This window comes from Podarcis muralis, chromosome 3 (assembly GCF_964188315.1).
Source record: "Podarcis muralis chromosome 3, rPodMur119.hap1.1, whole genome shotgun sequence".
Classification (NCBI taxonomy): Eukaryota; Metazoa; Chordata; class Lepidosauria; order Squamata; family Lacertidae; genus Podarcis; species Podarcis muralis.
This window is the reverse complement of record NC_135657.1, coordinates 9,642,251-9,660,570: the sequence shown is the minus strand read 5'-3', so window position 1 is coordinate 9,660,570 and position 18,320 is coordinate 9,642,251. Positions and strand designations below refer to the sequence as shown.

Below are 18,320 nucleotides of genomic sequence, written 5' to 3'. Positions count from 1 at the left end.
CATGTTCAGGTAATTACAAATAACAGACACATCTGGTTATCTTAATTGTTTGGGAATGTCTCAATTAGCTCCGAATGTTTTCATAAGGACTTGGAGACGGGGGGGGGGGGGGGGAGAAGAAGAGGAGGAGGAAGAACTTTCTCTCAGCAGATTAGATTAGTTGATGAGAGGCAATACTGGGGATCTAAAATGCTCAAGCTGCTTTAGGCCACAGAGAGCTTGCTGAGCAAGAGCTGTTGAGCTTTCATGTCTCTCTGTAGAGTCACAGTGCCAAAGTTAAGGGGGTCAGAGGTGGCCTGCAGAGGGCATGCTATCCATAGGGAATTGGCCTCAATGGGAAGAGGAGGAGTGAGAAGGCAAGGGAGTCCCGTTCCCATGGCAGACCTGATGCTAATTAAACCATTCAGCCATAAAAACATGGTCAGAAGTACTACTGATCATCCCTGAATCCCCCCAAAAAACTATATATCCCCACCAAAAAATATATAAAAAAATTCATTCAATGATTGGGTTGCAACCACTTTCACACCTTATATTCAAAGCACTATGTCGCCATTTTAAACCAACATGGCTTCTCCCAAAGAAATATGGGAGCAGGAATTTGTTAAGGGTGCTGAGAACAAACCATAGCTCCCAGAGGACTGTTTAAAGTGGTGTTGTGGTGCTTGAAATGTATGTGAGAATGTGCTTGAGGCTTTGAGCTTGAAGTTCATGTCCCAGAATTCCTGATACAGTGCTTCTTTTTGGTTAAAAAAGAGAGAGGTGGCATTGCTCATATCTTGATAAAATGGCTGCCATGGGCAGCAGAGAGAGAGAGGAGAGAGGAGAGAGAGGTGATGGTGTTCGTGAACACCATCATGAAAAAGCATTGCTTTGATAGCATTCATCCCTGAGATTGCCTCCTCCAGCCTTACAGAGTAGACGTGAAAGCTAGTGTCAGGTGTGATCTGATTAAATAAAAACAGTTCATGATTAGATCCATAAATAAAGATTCTTCATTAAAAAAAGAAATCTGCTTCTCCGAAATTGCAAGACGTTAAACACATTTTCTCCAAAGCTAAACTGTCATCGGCTGCATGTGCAATATGGGGTGTGAACGCCTTTGAGGAGAGCTTTATTTAGAACTCAGTAAATTCAGGAGCAAAATGTTTCTCTCCCACAGCTAATCTGTGATGCCCACAATATCCCGCAAGCTCTGATCCCCCAGCCATCGCTACCCCAATCTTTCGCCTTGCTATTTTACCCCTTGCTGGGAATCACAAGAGTACCATTTTTGCATTCAGGCCCTGCTTTCAGGCTTTCCATAGGCATCAGATTCTTTGCCTAAACTTCCTAAACAGTGGGAAGATCACAGGAATTTCTAGAGCAGTACTGATCATTCTCCTGCATCTGTGCATTGACTGATTTCCTGGTGATGATCTCTCTCTCACACACACACATACACATACATCTTAGCCTTCAAGCATGTATAGTTTTCCCCATCTAAGAGTTTCCCAACAATGGGCAAGTTCTCCTTGCAAGTTTGCTGCTGCATAAAGGATTCAGAGCTTGAACCATAAATGCTCATATCGTATCAAAATCCCTATGTTGCATTCAGATGCGGGAAATATTGCATTGATTTTCCTGTTTATAATGTCCCATTTTCTAGCATTCCTTTCGCACTGCAGTACCTGTTGCATAATGGAACGCTGGCTTTTTGACGGATACACTGGCATGTCATGCTAAATTTCATTCACACCAGTGACTCAACGATGTATGTCATTGGACGACATCACTACTCCTTCTGTTCCCCCATGAAAACATCAAGAATACCTCTGCCAGCATGCAGCTTCAAATTTGTACACTTTAGTCCTGCAGTTTTCCGGTTTAACGGGGTGGCCCAGGGATTTTTTCCCCTGGAGACAATTTATACAAAAATGAGCACTAAAATTAGTGGTATTCTGCTAGATTTCTGCTAGATCTCCAGAAGTGCCTTTCATGCCACGTGCAAGCTCAAATAAAAGGTGGAAATTAATAGTTAGGGAATCTTTAGTAAAGGTAAAGGGACCTCTGACCATTAGGTCCAGTCGTGACCGACTCTGGGGTTGTGGCGCTCATCTCGCTTTACTGGCCAAGGGAGCTGACGTACAGCTTCCGGGTCATGTGGCCAGCATGACTAAGCCGCTTCTGGCGAACCAGAACAGTGCATGGAAACGCTGTTTACCTTCCTGCCAGAGCAGTACCTATTTATCTACTTGCACTTTGACATGCTTTCGAACTGCTAGGTTGGTGGGTGCAGGGACTGAGCAATGGGAGCTCACCCTGTTGTGGGGATTCGAACTGCCGACCTTCTGATCGGCAAGTCCTAGGCTCTGTGGTTTAACCCACAGTGCCACCCACGTCCCAGGGAATCTTTAAGGCTCCACAAAACTCTTTGCTGTCTTTTCTGCAACCAACCCATCCAGAGTCAGGGACACACCACAATCTCACATTTCTGCAATTGGCTTAACTGTTGTTGTTGTTGTTGTTGTTTAGTCGTTTAGTCGTGTCCGACTCTTCGTGACCCCATGGACCGAGCACGCCAGGCACCTCTGTCCTCCACTACCTCCCGCAGTTTGGTCAAACTCATGCTGGTAACCTCAAAAACACTATCCAACCATCTCGTCCTCTGTCGCTCCCTTCTCCTTGTGCCCTCCATCTTTCCCAGCATCAGTGTCTTCTCCAGGGAGTCTTCTCTTCTCATGAGGTGGCCAAAGTACTGGAGCCTCAGCTTCACGATCTGTCCTTCCAGTGAGCACTCAGGGCTGATTTCCTTAAGAATGGATGCGTTTGATCTTCTTGCAGTCCCTAGGACTCTCAAGAGTCTTCTCTAGCACCATAATTCAAAAGCATCAATTCTTCGGCGATCAGCCTTCTTTATGGTCCAGCTCTCACTTCCATACATCACTACTGGGAAAACCATGGCTTTAACTATACGGACCTTTGTTGGCAAGGTGACGTCTCTACTTCTCAAGATGCTGTCTAGGCCTGTCATTGCCCTTCTCCCAAGAAGCAGGCGTCTTTTAATTTCGTGACTGCTGTCACCATCTGCACTAATCATGGAGCCCAAGAAAGTAAAATCGCTCACTGCCTCCATTTCTTCCCCTTCTATTTGCCAGGAGGTGATTGGACCAGTGGCCATGATCTTCGTTTTTTTGATGTTGAGCTTCAGACCATATTTTGCGCTCTCCTCTTTCACCCTCATTAAAAAGTTCTTTAATTCCTCCTCACTTTCTGCCATCAAGGTTGTGTCATCTGCATATCTGAGGTTGTGGACAAATACAACAGACAACAGGCTTAACTGTACAATTCTGCAATTGGCTTAACTGCAATTGGGTTAACTGTACTTTCTTTTCCTTTTTTCGGAAGGTTGTGGCTTAATTCATAACACTTTTCATATACCTGCAAATTATGAGGTTTTCACATCCTCAACCCCGCTGCCAATCACAAATGCCTTTGGCGTCCTTAAAGTGAAGACATTGAAAACCCCAGTGTCAATGCAGAGTAAGGCTAAACACAATCTCTGGCCCATTTGCCAAGTTGCAACATCACACCTAGAAAGAAAGGCATTCTCAGAAACTGTCTGACGAGTCTGGAATTATCTTCCTTGGGTGAGTCGTTGAACCACCAAACTGCAGCATCAGTTGCAACTGCAAATAAATCTGAGCTGGAGATAGGTGTTAATCAATGGCAATTTTGGGAACAAATTTTATTCATGCACACACATCTCAAAAAAAGTTATGCTTTTTGATCTGTGTCATTGCCCCATATATACACTATTTCAGACTATGGACTGGACTATGAAATCTAACGAACCAACGAAGCAAAATGGCATTAATTGCTTCGTCTATTCCAAGGGAAAACAAACAAACCAACCTACTATTGTGCTTCCATGTGGGTAATCTGTACCTGCTGAAAATGCCTGGTACATCATTAGAGGACCAGGCAGGGCTCTGTTGATGAAGCACTGTTTCCATTCAGGTACCGCGGCAGAGCTATATCCTTTTGATCTGCCTGTGGGTTTAATAAGCATTCCAGATGGCGTACTAGGCCCAAAGCAAGAATGGATAATCACACAGCTCTACCCTCAAAATAATAATAAATGAAGGCTAGAGGAGGAGCAGAGATAAAGAGAGCTCTTGCACGCCATAACTATTCAATAGAGCAATCACTGAGGTGCGTTTGCGTCCTGGCTTCTCACAGGTGAAAGGGACGCTCTTTTAAATAAAAACACAGGCTGCAAATGCGCTGAGTTATTGTTATTATATGTGACACGGAGCAGGAATCGTTTGAGCGACGCTGAGCGTAAGGATATCATTTGCCCTGTGTTACTATAATGCATGGCCTCTTCTCTCTCGAACACATATCCCAGCGTCCGGACTGTCAGGAGGGGAGGGGAGGCCCCTATTTTGCTAAAGACCCCACTGTCGCCTCTAAATAACCACGTGTGACGTACACATCTTCCGTCTATTATTTACCAATCATATTTCTCGGGCCTGCCCATCAGCAAAGTTTCAGGGTGTCAAGTCGATGTCACATAAACCTGGCCTTCACCGGCAAAATTACTCGTTGTCGGGGATGATTTCGTGGCAATATTCCTGGAGCTTGCAGGAGGCAGGTTTGTAGGTGGGGAGGACAGGCTCGCTCCACCCAACTGCCAAAGGCTTCAGCAGCTGCCGCAAAACAGCTTATCCCCCTTCGCAGAAAATCAAACCCCTTATTATCTGCCAGATCTGCCTCATTAGGAGAAAACAAGCAGGCAGGCCCAGGGCGTTGAGGACGATCCGGACATCCGTCATCAGTCCCACTGAATGGCGCCACATAGAGCATTTCCTGATTTCAGCTTAGGGCAAACCGTTTGAGGAACAGATCTCACAGTGGCACCGAAGGGGGTGACCAACGTGGTGCCCATAGGCACCCATGGGCCAGCCAGGACTTCGTGTGGTGACCAGGAAAGGTCTTGGCAAATAGCCCCTCTGGAATCCACGTCTGCTGTTGCTGCTCAGTTCCTGTTTGCACTGCCTCCGACACGGCACACACCCACCCTTCAGACTTGCCCATATTTCACCAGGTGCCAGGATCGGCACTGCCATGGACTGGTTGGAAGCCAAGGATTGGTTGGAAGCTCCAGTCAGAGTAGGTTTCAGCATCACACTATCATATCATGCAAGCATTTCTGCTTAGCAGGTGGAATGATGTCCCCGTGTTTTGGGTTCTTCCGGCCTCAGAGGCAGAAAACAAGGGAAAGTCCCATTACTGCGGTGCTGGCTCCTGCCTGCAGAACTAGTTGGTTCAGGGGTCAGCAAACTTTTTCAGCAGGGGGCCGGTCCACTGTCCCTCAGACCTTGTGGGGGGCCGGACTATATATATATATATATTTGGGGGGGGGGGAGAACGAATTCCTATGCCCCACAAATAACTCAGAGATGTATTTTAAATAAAAGGCCACATTCTACTCATGTAAAAACACCCTGATTCCCAGACCGTCTGCGGGCTGGATTTAGCAGGTGCTTGGGCCGCATCCGGCCCCCAGGCCTTAGTTTGCCTACCCATGAGTTGGTTGAATGCAACAAAATGTGTGTGGGGTTTTTTACATGGAAGTGTGTTCCTTTTGCTCAGTTGGGGAGGGGATAACAGAGGGTCTTTCAACCCCCAGTGCACAATTTGGTTTTTTGGGGGGAAAGGAGTCCACCTTTTTTAAATGCTGACCTGAGAGAAAGGAGAAAAAAGAAGGAAGGAAGGAAGGAAGGAAGGAAGGAAGGAAGGAAGGAAGGAAGGAAGGAAGGAAGGAAGGGAGGGAGGAGAGAGAGAGAGAGAGAAAGTGGCCAAACTTGGGGGATTTAAACATTAAATTAAATGAATACAGCATGTGTGTTTTTTTAGAATGTGTGTTGTCAAAGTTACTGTGACAGCTCAGAAGCTGTTAGGCATTATGTGTCAAGAAAATGTACTCGGAGAAAAAGAACATGGAGTGACTGTCAAAAACCACAGGAGGAATTCCAAGTCCTGCATCCCTCCGAATACGGTCTCGAAACCATTATGACTATTGTCCTGATTGTGGCGGTGTGTGTACCCCGACAGATCGGTAAGAGTTAATGGCATGCCGTATAATGAATTCAATAACGGGGAGTTTAAAAAGGTCTAATTAGCGAGTAACCGCTTTATTATGAAAAGAAACGGTAATGAATTTAATAGCTCAAAATCATTAACAATATTTAGTTTGCCGGTACTTGTACTGCATTCTCTTCATTAATATGAACATTTAATATGTTTTAAAATGGATTTGTAATACTTTCTGGGTCACGGGGTCACGCTGACAGAACAAGTGTAATTATTCTGCTAATTGTTATCTCTGCATGTTTGTGCTCTAAACTGCCGCCTATTTAGGTGGTGAGGTTTTCATCTTTGGGAAAGGGAAAAAAAAGTTACGAAAATGAAATAAATAAAAGTAATTAAGAAGGAGAAGTTAAGGGAAAGGATGAAGCAAGTAGCCTTGAAAGGCAGCAAAATAATCCGCTGTTTTCCCCATCCCTTAGGACTAACTGTACAGCTGAGAGGATGAATCTGTTTCCTTCCAGATGTTGTGAACCGCCCTGAGACCTATAGATGAAGGGCGGTATACAAATTTAATAAATAATCATCATCACCCCTGACCATTGGCCAGTCTGGCTGGGGCTGATGGGAGCTGGCGTTCAGCAGAATCTGAAAGGCCACAGGTTCTCCCAGCCATTCTGAACAGAGTTTGGTAGTAAAGTACAGTGGTACCTCGGTTTTTGAATGTAATCCGTTCCGGAAGACCGTTCGAGTTCCGAAACGTCCGGAAACCAGAACCTCAACAGCCGACAGCTAGGCCTCAGGATCAGCACTCAGCAGAAGCTGTGTGGCATGTTTGACGTCCGAGGCGTGTTTGAAAAATGAAGCATTTACTTCCGGGTTTACGGCGTTCGAAAACCGAAATGTTCATCAACAGAGGCGTTTGAAAACCAAGGTACTACTGTACATGAAAGCTCTGCTGTGAGATATCATCTTCTGCAAAGGCAAAGGGTCTGAGCCTTGGGCCCTTTTCGCACGATGTATTTAAATCATAATTATACCATACCCTCCAACATTTCTCTGATGAAAATGTTGTTGTTGTTTAGTTGTTTAGTCGTGTCCGACTCTTCGTGACCCCATGGACCAGAGCACACCAGGCGCTCCTGTCTTCCATTGCCTCCCGCAGTTTGGTCAAACTCATGCTGGTATCTTTGAGAACACTGTCCAACCATCTCGTCCTCTGTCGTCCCCTTCTCCTTGTGCCCTCCATCTTTCCTAACATCAGGGTCTTTTCCAGGGAGTCTTCTCTTCTCATGAGGTGGCCAAAGTATTGGAGCCTCAGCTTCACGATCTGTCCTTCCATAATTCAAAAGCATCAATTCTTCCACGATCAGCCTTCTTTATGTCCTAATCCATCATGATAATAATTTTGTTATTTATAACCCACCCATCTGACTATCCCTGCAAAACAGAGACACTTGGAGAGTCTGACAGTGGTAGACTTGACCAGATCTCAACAGAGAGCTTTTCTTTCTTCTCCCAGTCTCTTACCCTGGGAGATCTTCCCTTCCTGTCTCTCACTCAGGGTCATTAACCAAACACCCATCATCTTCATGTGTATGGGATACTTGGACCACAATAGCAGCCCAGAGCAGAGGACAGACATTGATGGACATTCCTAACTTAGGTTCACTGATTTCTACTCTTGGTAGAACTTTCCTTGCAGGCACCCCTATGACTTGGGCATGCCTTAAACTCTACAATTGCAAATTGTGGGTGGGATCTGGCAGACGTTCCCATTGGGATCAATTGTACTTGCGTTAACCCCACTTCCTGCACTGGGTATTGCAAAGATAAGGTTGTGAATGCTGGCTAGACATGATGACTGCCCTCTGCCTCCATGGCTGGTATTGCTGGAAACCGCAGGAGTGATCACTGTGTGAACAAGATGCTGGACAAAGATGGACCATTGGCCTGATCCAACAAGCTCTTCTCATGTTCTTTGATGGACCAATGATCTGACTCAGAATAAGGCGGATTCCTGTGCTTCCGCGACTGCTGAGATAATGCATGTGTCATGCTTTGAAAACTTTAAGTGCCAAAGCCATGCTCGCTGCTATTTCTCACAATAAATAAAGACATTCCTGCTGAGCTTCAGCCATTTACTTCAAACCTCCAGGCTCCTTCTATTTCAACCATTTCTGAAAACATTTTGTGGAATTGTGCAGACAATCTAATGCCCAGGACAAAACCCCAGTCGTCGTCCCCGCAGCATTCCGGTGCTTACTTGCGTCACCAAGGAAAGTTTTATCAGGAAAGTTTGAGCATTTTTCAAGCAGAGGATATTTTTTGAAGAGCAGCAGCTTTTCGGGGAAAATTATTTATCGTATCACTTTAGACTGTTCATGCCTTTATTAAGGAGCGACAGAAGTTGCAAAAGGGGCAGTGAGAGAGTACTCCGGAGTTGTGCTCTGAAACCACCTCACTGAGCACAGAAACCTGCGAAAGGCTTGTCAGACAGGAACTGCAAATCAGTCTTTTGTCTGATTGAGCTTGGCCCACATCAGAACACTTCCAGCATTGTACACCTGTGTTACTTGCACATTGCATCTTTTAAAAATAAAAGAAACCCAACTAATTATGCAGAATTATATATTACAGTGGTACCTAGGGTTACAGATGCTTCAGGTTACAGACTCCGCTAACCCAGAAATATAGTGGTACCTCAGGTTAAGAACTTAATTCGCTCTGGAGGTCCGTTCTTAATCTGAACCTGTTCTTAACCTGAGGTACCACTTTAGCTAATGGGGCCTCCCACTGCTGCACGATTTCTGTTCTCATCCTGAAGCAATATTACCTGAGGTAATATTTCTGGGTTAGCGGAGTCTGTAACCTGAAGCGTCTGTAACCCGAGGTACCACTGTAGCACCTCGGGTTAAGAACTTTGCTTCAGGATGAGAACAGAACTCGTGCTCTGGCGGCACAGCGGCAGTGGGAGGCCCCATTAGCTAAAGTGGTACTTCAGGTTAAGAACAGTTTCAGGTTAAAAACAGACCTCCAGAATGAGAAGTTCTTAACCCGAGGTACCACTGTATGTGTATAATACTGCAGCAAATATTCCCACTTCTGAACCCGTTTTTGTAACCATTGGGACTGCTTTCAGAAACATTAGATCAGGTTCTCTGGCTGATATTCCTTACCCCCAGTGTAACACAAATAAACATATTAAAATGTGCATCTTTCTATCTTTGCAGGCTTGCATACCAGACTTGTTCATCACAACTCCCCATTCTCTGTCTTGAACCACTACACTTATGTCCCCTATCAGAAAAAGAAAAGCTTGAACTGGCCTGACTTAATCAAGCCACTTTTATACATTAGTTAAACAAGTTTTGTTCACTTGTTTTTAACATTGATACTTCTGGTATGCTCAGTTGTGAACCAGACACGTTCTTGTGTATCATTTCAGTTTTGACAACATGTCTATGATAATTCTCTGCAGATACGCTTTTTTTTTTATTAATAGCAATTGTTTGCATCTGCTGTAGTTTCATTAGATGCTGCTAAAATTATTTTGCTTTCCTGATAGTAGACTGTGCTTAATCAAAATTGTTGCAGATGTAGCAATGTTTGTTTTTGCTATAGGAGCTAGCAAATCCTTTCATGTAGCTGAATGTTTTGTGGAATGTAGTGCTGGTTTTATTTGATAATTGAGAAAGTACAGAGGAAAACAGACTCCTTCAAAGGAAAATTTGAGTATAAATATCCCTTCCTTTGAGCATCTTTCCCCCTTTCGTTTGAGAAGACCTGTACCACCTTTTGTTCTCATTCTAGAATAGCCTTTTTGATTCAGCTCTGCATCAATAATCAATACATTAAAGTTGTAATGAGAGCTTGTACTCAATAGTAGGGTGTGTCATTTGGGGGTGGAGCTTAATTTTTGCAAATTTCTTGAGTCAGAGGTCTTAAAAATTAGGGAATTGTTATACAGTGGTACCTCTGGTTAAGAACTTAATTTGTTCCAGAGGTCTGTTCTTAACTGTTCTTAACCTGAAGCACCACTTTAGCTAATGGGGCCTCCCGCTGCCGTTGCGCCGCCGGAGCATGATTTCTGTTCTCATCCTGAAGCAAAGTTCTTAACCGGAGGTACTATTTCTGGGTTAGAGGAGTCTGCAACCTGAAGCGTCTGTAACCTGAAGCGTCTGTAACCCGAGGTACCACTGTATACATGCATGGTGCATGTTTCTAAGAATAATTTGTAAGCAATAAGGACTAAAATCTCTTCTGTGGTCCCTCTGGGTTTAGAGGCTCTGAAGTTGAGCTTCATTAGTTTCATAGCAGGTCCACCCGTGGCCAGTGGCGGAGGAACCCTTTCTGGCACCCGGGGCGGCACAGCCCATACGGATTGTGTATGTGCGGCATCCCATGCAAGCACACTCCATACAGAATGCTGCACATGCGCACTCCATACGGGCTGCCACTCACTCGCAGCGGCTGTACAGGCTGCCGCTTGCATGGCAACCGTACAGGCTGCTGCGCGAGCGGCATCTTGTATGGAGTGCGCATGTGCAACAGCCCGTACAGACGCCATGCAAGCAGCATTTCATACGAACTGTGCATGTGTGGCGACCATACGGGATGCCGCATATGCGCAGTCCGTATGGGCTGCCACTCATGCGCTGCAGCTGTCTGGTTGCCATGCAAGAGGCAGTCTGTATGGACGGCGCAAGAGAGCAGCAGCCCATATGGACACCGCGCAAGCGGCGCCCATACAGACTGTGGGCGCCCTCGGCCGCTCTACAGCTTGGAGGAGGCAGGGGCCATCTCATCACCCCTCCCAGAGTGGCACCCAGGGAGTCCCGCCCCCTCCACCACCCCCCTATGCCCTTGCCCGTGGCCAAGCAAAATGGAGCCCTGGGACTGAAAATAGTTTCTCGCCCCCCGGGATTTGGTAAATAACCTCTCTTGCTTCCAAGAAAACAGGCAAGGTGTCTATCACTCCCGCAACCAATTAAACAAAATATCCACCCACACCCAACTCACCAACTTCAGCTTCAAGGCTTAGATATTGATAACAGCCCCTCCAAGTGTCCCTGTTTTCCAGAGAAAGTCCCGAATTTACAGAAGCCATCCCAGTTTCTGATTTGATCTGGAATGTCCCGCTTTTCCTTGGGACGTCCCTATTTTCACCAGAGAAATGTTGGCAGGTATGGAGTTAAGCGACCCCTGAGCCAAGGAAATAAGTAGCTATGCAACCTTTAGAAAACATATGAAGGCAGTCCTGTATAGGTAAAGGTAAAGGTAAAGGTACCCCTGCCCGTACGGGCCAGTCTTGACAGACTCTGGGGTTGTGCGCTCATCTCACTCTATAGGCCGGGAGCCAGTGCTGTCCGCAGACACTTCCGGGTCACGTGGCCAGCGTGACATCGCTGCTCTGGCGAGCCAGAGCCGCACACGGAAACACCGTTTACCTTCCCGCTAGTAAGCGGTCCCTATTTATCTACTTGCACCCGGGGGTGCTTTCGAACTGGTAGGTTGGCAGGCGCTGGGACCGAGCAACGGGAGCTCACCCCGCCGCGGGGATTCGAACCACCGACCATGCGATCGGCAACTCCTAGGTGCTGAGGTTTAACCCACAGCGCCACCCGCGTCCCTAGTCCTGTATAGGGGGGAGTTTTATAATGTTTAATGTTTTATTGTGTTTTCATATATGTTGGAAGCCACCCAGAGTGGCTGGGGCAACCCACTCAGTTGGGCGGAGTATAAGTATAATACTACTAATACTGCTAATACTACTAATGCATGATAATAATAATAATAATAATAATAATAATAATAATAATAATAATAGAGTAGGATGTCCTATTTTAACAATATTTAGCTAGTATGGAACACAAGGCTCACCATGTTTGCTCTGCACTGAGTTTAGTTAGAACTGCTGTCTTAGCAAGTATACATTAGCTAGTTTCTTAGAGCTCTGCCAACAGAACGGAGTACCTGGGTTTTGTTTGCTTTCCTTGTTGTTTGAGATGATTCCACCTTAGTCCCTATGATAACAAGGCAATCTCCCAGCAGTCACACCGTGATATCGTCCCAGCTTCTCGACCAAGGGGCAAGCGACCTCCTTGCTAGGTCAAGCAGGGTGTCTCTGACATTGATCTCAAGAACAGAAGCGGCACTGGCTTCTACACTTCGAGGAGCCTTCAAGCACCTCGGCCTATGAGGGCCTCTGGAGGTCAGGGGAGAAGGTAAAGGCATAGCTTTTCAGGGCAGAAAGAAGCACAGTAGATCATCACCCCAGAGGCGCACCCAATTTAAGGGATGGGATTCAGTGAAAGGGCTGCAGTTGGGGAGGCGCATAGCTCAGTGGTAGAGCATCTGCTTTGAATCTAGAAGGTCCCAGGTTCAATCCCTGGTATCTCCAGGCAGGGCTGGGAGAGGCTTCTGTCTGCAACCCTCGAAAGCTGCTACCATTCAGCGCAGACAGAACTAGCTGGATTAATTGTCTCTGTATAAGGAAACATGATCACTGCAGATGGTGACAGCAGCCACGAAATTAAAAGACGCCTGCTTCTTGGGAGAAGGGCAATGACAGGCCTAGACAGCATCTTGAGAAGTAGAGACGTCACCTTGCCAACAAAGCTCCGTATAGTTAAAGCTATGGTTTTCCCAGTAGTGATGTATGGAAGTGAGAGCTGGACCATAAAGAAGGCTGATCGCTGAAGAATTGATGCTTTTGAATTATGGTGCTGGAGGAGACTCTTGAGAGTCCCATGGACTGCAAGAAGATCAAACGCATCCATTCTTAAGGAAATGAGCCCTGAGTGCTCACTGGAAGGACAGATCGTGAAGCTGAGGCTCCAGTACTTTGGCCACCTCATGAGAAGAGAAGACTCCCTGGAGAAGACACTGATGCTGGGAAAGATGGAGGGCACAAGGAGAAGGGGGCGACAGAGGACGAGATGGTTGGATAGTGTTTTTGAGGATACCAGCATGAGTTTGACCAAACTGCGGGAGGTAGTGGAGGACAGAAGTGCCTGGCGTGCTCTGGTCCATGGGGTCATGAAGAGTCGGACACGACTAAACGACTAAACAACAACAACAACAACAAAAGGAAACATGCAATATCCCCAGTTAGTTGGCTGCAGGGTCTGATCAGGCAATAAGCCTGAAGCATAGGGCTCTGTGGGGACGTGGCTGCAACAAAATTTTCAATGAGGGGACCAGACCCTCTTAATACTCCACAGCCAGGCGGGCTCCATCACAGCTCATCGCAGCAGCAGGAGGGCCCGGCGCAGCCTGTCGCAGCCATGGCAGGCCACAACTGGCCCTTGGAGGGCACACCGGGGCTCCTCCCAGGGAATTATGCCACACATGGGGCATGCAACATTAAACGTGTGTGCCTAGCACCCACAATGTTGGGCAGAACCAGGTGTGCCTGGCTTCAAGAGTCAAGATGCTGCCTTTTGTTTGATGGGCACCAACTTGAATAAAATATTGGGGAGCCCAGGTAAGCTGTACCCCTGATCCTAGCAACGGATATACCTAGTGCAGGTGAAGGTATATTCACCCCACTTTTTATCCCCAAAACAGCTCCATGAGGTTTATATAGCTGCAAATAAAACATTTTAAGTGTGTTGTAAAGTGCATTATACATATGTGACACTAGATGGCGTAGGTGAGCTATGGCAATTTCAATATATTTTTCAAAATGTTTTTGTTATGTATTGAAGTTCTCACCCTGGCCACCAGAGGTATTGTGTATATAGTTTTCACTCAGGTCCACGTAAGTTAATTTAGGCGGGAAACCCTGGGTTGCTGTTGTTACAATGTTGACAGCTGGCTGCCTATAAAAGCAGGCCGGCTGAGCTGTTTGCAGTTCAGTTCGGTTCCAGCTTACTATAAAGAACCACTTGGAGAAATCTCTGGGCCGACTGCTATGTCCACCCACTACTTAATACAGTGGTGCCTCGCAAGACGAAATTAATCCGTTCCGTGAGTCTCTTCATCTTGTGGTTTTTTCGTCTTGCGAAGCACGGCTATTAGCGGCTTAGCGGCTATTAGCGGCTTAGCGGCTTTAAGAAAAAGGAAACAAACTCACAAGAACTCGCAAGACGTTTCGTCTTGCGAAGCAAGCCCATAGGGAAATTCGTCTTGCGGAACGACTCAAAAAACGGAAAACCCTTTCATCTAGCGAGTTTTTCGTCTTGCGAGGCATTCGTCTTGCGGGGCCTCACTGTAGTTTTCTTTTTTAAAAAAGCATTTTCACAACCTTTTTTCTATGTGTCTAGATTCCACCCTGGTCTCAGAAACAGCGACTAGTCCAGGGCTACTGTGAATTCTTCAAGCTGAAATGGGTTTTAACAAAACTCTCCCCAAGCCCAAGTTCCTGGGCATCTGGCTTGCTTACCTGCCCATCCCAGACCCAAAATCAATGAGGGCTGGCTGCAAAATTATGCATTTGCCCGCTTGGGCCTAGTTTTAGGACCCACCGGATTTCCAGTGACTGTAAGTTGTTTTAAATTACTTTTAAATATTGTATTTTAAGTGTTGTAACCCGCAGTGGAATCTTGGGGTAAAGGGTGGATTAATATCCCCAACAACACAGGTGGAGAGCTTTACCCCCCAAGTCAACTGAAGTAGGCGCTCCTAGTTAATTGTTTTAAAAATGATAATGAACTAGGAATCACTTCCTCTCTCGTCTTAGCAGAGCTCTGTGAACCTGCCCCATGGGGCAAACAGTTTGCATTTTCTCTCTCTCCCTCTCTCTCTCTCTCTTTAATGTCAAGGGCAGTAAGAAATGTTGTTGGAGGTTTTTACCCAATCCCAGCTCTCTTGCCCCCCAGCAGCCCTTTTATAAGTTTGTTTATAGGGCTCGTTGGGAATAAGGTCCAAATGTGGAAAAGACAGAAAGGCAGAAATGCCCATCAGCTGTGGGGGGGGGGGGAGTCATCCCCTCAAATATTTTATTTGAGGGGCAAAGGAAAACCTGGGCGCCTAGAAGTTGGTGGCTATGACCCTAACTTAGCCCAAGCCCTAACAACCACCTAACCTGAAATATACTCGGAGTCGAGAGTGGATTTCATGCTTTTTATTCAGCTCAAAGTCGTGAGGAGGAATGGAAGTCCCCCCAAAGTATCTGCTTTATATACATTATTTACACAATGGGCTGCACGTGATTGGCTAATTCCGGAATTCTCCTGTAGGCCAATCAGGTTGTAGATTCACTTCCATCTGGAGTTGGATTGGCTGGCTCCTACAGACCAATCATACAGCTGCATTGTTCTAGGACCAATCAGACCGCTGCGTTTTGGATCCTATTGTTCTAGGACCAATCAGACTGCTGCATTTTGGATCCTTTTCAACTCAGTACATAACATAACCCTGTCAACTTCAAGAACCAACCATTTAAGAACTCTTCAGGGCTCATTTTCTCCAACGACAGTGTACAAACTGAGGGAAAGCATCACCTGCAAAGGCTCACCTGAGAGCTGGAGGATGGAAATAGCATAGGCATACAGGGAACTACTTGATATCATGCCAGGCATTTGGCCCATCTAGCTCAGAACGGCCTGCGCTGACCGGCAGCATCTCTCCAGGGGTCCAGGCAGGGATGTCACCCTGTCTGTTATGTACTGAGTTGAATAGGAACCAAAAGGCAGCAGTCTGATTGGTCCTAGAACCCTAGGATTCAGAATGCAGCAGTTTGATTGGTCCTAGAACAATAGGGTCCAGAATGCAGCAGTCTGATTGGTCCTAGAACAATAGGATTCAGAATGCAGCAGTCTGATTGGTCCTAGAACAATAGGATTCAGAATGCAGCAGTCTGATTGGTCCACAGGAGCCACCCAATTCAGCTCCAGGTGGAAGTGAATCCGCAACCTGATTGGCCTACAGGTGAATCCCAGAATTAGCCAATCACGTGGGGCCCATTGTGTAAATAATGTATATAAAGCAGACATTCTGGGGGAAGTTGCATTCCTCCTCACCACTATGAGCTGAATAAAGAGCATGAAATCCACTCTTGACTCCGAGTATATTTCACCTTTCTAGCTCTAGCTCAGGTAGTATCTCTCCAGGGGTCCAGGCAGGGACATCTCCTAGAACTACGTGGAGATGTCAGGCAGATTGAACCTAAGACCTTCTACATGCCAAGCAATGCTCTGCCGCTCATCTGCCGCGCCTTCTCCGACGAACCGAACTGAACAAGATCGGGTCTGTTTGGTTCAGCTGCCTTGCAAAGGCAACTGGAAGCACAGGTTAGGACTTGAATCACCCTGAATGCGATTTCTCCTTTTTAGCCTTTGTGGCTTCTTCCACGAAGACAAAACCCACAGGGCGTCGCGGAGTGTGTAGCGAAAGGACGGCGTAACTTGACGTGAGTGACATCACGGAGTTAAGCAAATTGGACAGAGCAAGTGACTCAAGGCGACTTTCCTTTCCCGGCGACCACGTGGGAGCCCGCCGATGTCTTGCTGCAGCGACGGAGGCTCTCCTGATTTCCAGGTCAGTGGATGTTGGGAGCCTCACCGACATGACATTGCAGACCACAGAGGAAGGAGCAGAATCAATAGCAGATGCACGAAAGGGCACTTTGTTGGAGAGACAAAGGAGAGAGCGCCATTCCCTGTAAAATGGAAACCAGGACGCGAAAGAGCGGTGGGGGAAAGGGGACTGACAGGATTCTGAATTCCCTCTGAATCGAGAGAAAGCTTCGCGTCTCTCTGTCCGGCTGCCGGTAGAATTTACCTCGGCCGATCCCATAGACTCGAGTTACCTTGCCGTGTTTAAAGTGCTTCTCCCCTCAGAATTGAGTACACGGTTGCATTCTGGCGGTTGGCAGGCAATGGAATCTGATTTGACAGCTTCTGATGGCTGAAAGTTTCCGAGGGCGCAACCAGACATGGACATACAGTGGTACCTCTAGTTATGAACTTAATTCGTTCTGGAGGTCCATTTTTTTTTTCTTTATAATTTTTTATTGAATGTTTACACATAAAAATTATTCCAACAAATCATCTTCATTATATTTTCCCCCATTTTTTCCCTCCCCCTCCCCCCATACCCTCCCTCCCTCCCCCCTACGACTTCCCTCAGTTCACTTTCTCTTGGAATACTAGAAGTTGGGTTCATCCAATTATAATGGAAGATTCAGGATGGGGAAAAGGAAGTACCCGTATTTTTCGCTCTATAAGACGCACCAGACCATAAGACTCACCTAGTTTTTGGAGGAGGAAAACAAGAAAAAAAATATTCTGAATCTCAGAAGCCAGAACAGCAAGAGGGATCGCTACGCAGTGAAAGCAGCAATCCCTCTTGCTGTTCTGGCTTCTGGGATAGCTGTGCAGCCTGCATTCGCTCCATAAGACGCAGACACATTTCCCCTTACTTTTTAGGAGGGAAAAAGTGAGTCTTATAGAGCAAAAAATATGGTATTTTCTTCACACTGCACAGTTATGGTAAGGAATTTGCTTCCACAGGAGGTCACGTCAGCCAACAACTCTTCATTCTGAGAGGAGCTGCTCATTTTGAACCTTTCCCGGTTCTACAATAGCCTTTTGAGGCAACTGGAACTGCTCACAGTATTCCAAATGCGACCACACCACAAATTTGTACAACGTACGGTGTGGATGTGAGCCTAGCCCTTGTGGCTAGTAGCCATTGTCAGCTTCTCCTCTGCGAATTTGTCTAATCCTTTTTAAAAAGCTATCTGAGGGATAGTCACCACTGCTTACACCGCAACTTTCTTTTGTCCTTCCGGAAGCTTCCACCATTCTGCTTCCTTGGAAGTCCCCGAATTTTCACGTTATAAGAGTGAAAAACTTCTCTCCTCCTACTTTCTCCATGGCTGGCATAATTTTATGCATTCCTCTCATGCGACTTCTTACTCACCTCTTCTATCAACTAAAAAATCGCAAACCTCCTGTCTTCACAGGAGAGCTACTAGGTCAAAATTTACAAGTCTTGAATTATGCCTTCTGTAGGAATTTCCACATATATTTTTTTTCTAAACATGCTGGGCATTAAAACCACCCTTAAACCCTGTCCTGGTGCTACCTATGTGAAAACATAGAGACACCCCTGATATTTTCGCCTCAAGAAAAATTAAAGTTGGAGGGGTGGTCACCTCCTTACCGGAAACATCCATGGCATTTTCATAAGGCTAAGCAAAGACTTATGGATAACCAAACATAGCTGTCAACGTTTTCCTTTTTTTTAAGGGAAATTCCCTTATTCCGGATAGGATTCCCCGCAAGGAAAGGGAAAAG

The 18,320-nt window shown here is 46.2% G+C and overlaps 1 non-coding gene across 1 annotated transcript; it reads left to right on the top strand.

Moving 5' to 3' along the window:
* Positions 1-12,407: 12,407 nt before the first annotated feature.
* TRNAS-UGA (transfer RNA serine (anticodon UGA)) lies at positions 12,408-12,475 on the top strand. The gene has a single exon. It is a non-coding gene; the product is annotated as a tRNA-Ser (tRNA).
* The last annotated feature ends 5,845 nt before the right edge of the window (positions 12,476-18,320 follow it).